Here is a 3,518-nt window from a genome sequence, read left to right as displayed (position 1 = left end):
CTTCCTTCCTTCCTTCCTTCCTTCCTTCCTTCCTTCCTTCCTTCCTTTTCCCTTCCTCTTTTCAGCAGGATTTCAGTTTTAGGGAGGGGGAGGGAAACAAGGAATACCTCTGCATAAAACTTTTACAAATGCCATTGTCAGTATCTTCAGCTTGACTCTTGCTGCACAGAACTCTTACAAAATTATGAAATATGGGAGGAAGAAATTGTATAGCTGGCAGATCTTGCTGGGATCAACAAAATACATAATTAAAACCCAAAGTCTTTCCTCAGAAGTGGTTGTTTCAGTATACTTAAAGACAAGTACAGCAAGTGCTGGTTGAGGGGACAGTGAGAGTTTTGTACCATTTTTTGGTGAACCTACACCACATAGATCAGAATGTTACTGCTCAATGATGTACCAAGTGACTCAGCTCTTGAAAGTGAAGATTTTTTAAAGGTATTATAAAACAAACAGATTTGTTTTCATGTATCCTTAAGCGTTCATGGAAATGTAATTCTTCATATTGTTTTGGAAATCCAAACTATGGCAGCTTCAGCAAACACTTTTAAGTGACAAAAGTCGCTTAAAATGTAAAGATATATATATATTATTATATAAATATATAATTTATTTTAATATATTAATATATATTTATATATATTAATATGTTTATTTAATATATAAATATATATAAATGCAAATATATATTATTTATTTTATATATATATATAAATATATAAGATATAAAAATATAAAAGTCGCTTAAATATAAAGATTTATATTTAGGAGCAATTCTGCTGGATGTCAGGAGAGACACCTACTTGCAGAAACTTCTGGCTAAGGGCTTTATTCTGGTCCAGAAAAGCACAACAAAAGAAGGTATTTTGGTGAAATGGTTTTCCCTTCAGGTAAGAAGGTTCTGTTAGCCACAGCGTCCAACTACAGAAATAAACATAGTTAGTGAAGTAATACAGAAGGATTAAAATAAATATTAGGTAAAACCCCTGAAAGAAATATAAATCTTACTGAGCAGAAAGCAAGAAACCCTCTCTAAGAAGTGAATAAGAAACGATTTATCCTTGTTTTTAATGTGTTTGGAGCACTACTATTCAGGCCGATGTGCAAGAAATACAGTATTAATAAATAAAACCAAGTAACTTGTACTCATATTTTATCAGCTATTATACTTTGCTTTATTAAGGGCCAGCAGCAATGCAGAAGCACCTTGATCTCCACACATACACAGATGTGAAGACTGAAATCAATGTACAGTAGACACTCCACAGACAATACAGAAGGAAGCAGGAAGTCCATTGCCCCATGAGAACTACACATAATAGAAGGAATAGTATTGTACCAAGTTTGCTTACTTTAAACCATAAATCGTCATCAGATTCTCATCAAATTTCACCAGTATCCTATGTGAGTGGCCAGTTCTTGCTGCTTTGACATGGGATGAGGATACTTGGTTCTAAACAAGATTCATGTTCTGAGGAGTCTGCTTAACTGCTTTTCTGCAGCAGTGAGCAAAGCCCTCCATGTGGACTGTCCAGGCAATATTACTACAGGATTTGGATAAATTTGGCTTTGGCACAGTTTCTCGAGGAAGTGGGGAACATCCTCTCTGTCCCTCTGAAGCACCTGGGTTAACCACAACAGAACGTGAATGATAGATATAAATCTCAATGATGGTCACGTCCATCTAGTACAACTGCAGGAGAGGAGACCGCACTGAAAGAAGAGGCAGCAGCTGGTCCATCCATTGGTAGACAAGTAGCTCCAAGTGCTCTCACACATACAAACTTTTACCTGGTGGATACATTGCAGGGATCCTGTGACAGACTGTGGAGGAAAGGAAAGGAGGTTAGGTGACACTGAAGTATGCAGTGTTTCATTGTTTCTGCAGTTTATGGAACAACTCCTTTGTTACAGAAGAAAGGTCTGAAAAAAGTGTATCTTGCTGAACCAGAGCAGCATATCACAGTGAGGTCACACAAAAGGAGATAAGAAAGATGCAGAAGTGCCCAGCTTTTCTGCCACTGGTATCTATATGGCTCTATAATGCATTTGTGACAATAGATTAAATTAACCAAAAGATGAGCATTTCAAAGTGCTGTAAAACAATAATCTATGTCAATGACGATATGCCTGTAACACCTGCCATTTTTTGACTAATGACATTTTTGTTTAAAAAGAATGCTGTTTACTGGAGGGACAAGGAGTTTCATGGATGTACTTAGACAAGGGAGTTTCTGGATAAAATCACATGTATAACAAACATTGAATCATAGAATCATTTAGGATGGAAAAGACTCTGAAGATCAAACAAAATGACAGAAAGCAAGCACACTTTCATGCTATGTAAGTTAAAGAAACAAGATCAGAAATGAGCAGCAGTGAGCAATATCCCATATGAACTGCCAAGAGATGCAAAATCAAGGGGTGCAGTAAGCATTCTACCCAGGTAGTTATTTCAAATATGGGGAAATTAAATTTGTTAGGTTCTCAAAGCAATCACAATCCAGATCCAGTGACTGAAAAGACTTGCCTGAAGAATCTCAGGGGAAAGGAAGGGAAAATATTACATAAATACACACATGCTTGATTAACACCTCAGATCTTTTGGGATACCATACTCAGAATTGAAGGGATATCCGTAAATTCCATGTATTTTATCTGACACACAACAGCCTCCAGCTTTCACAGCAATTCACAGAAGTAAATAAAAAGTTCACAGAATTTCTAGGTTGGAAGAGACCTCAAGATCATCGAGTCCAACCTCTAACCTAACACTAACAGTCCCCACTAAACCATATCCCTAAGCTCTACATCTAAACGTCTTTTGAAGACTTCCAGGGATGGTGACTCCACCACCTCCCTGGGCAGCCTGTTCCAATGCCTCACAACCCTTTCAGTAAAGAAGCTCTTCCTAACATCTAACCTAAATGGCCTAATGGCAAATGCAGCTTTTCTACTAAAAAGTTTTATTACCTGTGAAGTTAGCAAAAAGACAGGAAGATACCAATAATGTCTTTTCCCCCAATGTTATTTGTTTAGCTCAGTGGGATTGCTTGTGACAGTAGCCTGTCAGCTGGTATGAGTAAAAGTGGCAGAATTAGGCAACAGAATCATATTAAGTGTCATCACCGCACTTAAGTCAGTTTACAAGAGCTGGGGATCCACAAACTTGCTGTGACTGAACTTGTTTATAAAGAGCCATCCCCACAATGTTTTTGCGGTCTAAACAGGAATAGTAAGGATTGCTTTATTTTTAAATTGATTGATGATTGCATGTTCAATGCAAATGTAATTAAATAGAGAAACTTAAATCTTAGTGATGATTTCATAATGGGTATTTATACTGAAATACATGTTTCCCAGTGGACACCCAAGTTGCCAGCTGGATTTGCTTACTTGTCTTACATACACTGAAATGTTAAGGAAGTACCTTAAAATTAGTTGAGCATTTTAGAGATCTTAGGTAAATCATAGAATCACAGAATTGTTAAGGTTGGAAAAGATCTTCAAGATCATCT

This window comes from Oxyura jamaicensis, chromosome 1 (genome assembly GCF_011077185.1).
Source record: "Oxyura jamaicensis isolate SHBP4307 breed ruddy duck chromosome 1, BPBGC_Ojam_1.0, whole genome shotgun sequence".
Taxonomy (NCBI): Eukaryota; Metazoa; Chordata; class Aves; order Anseriformes; family Anatidae; genus Oxyura; species Oxyura jamaicensis.
Note: the sequence above shows the minus strand (reverse complement) of the source record.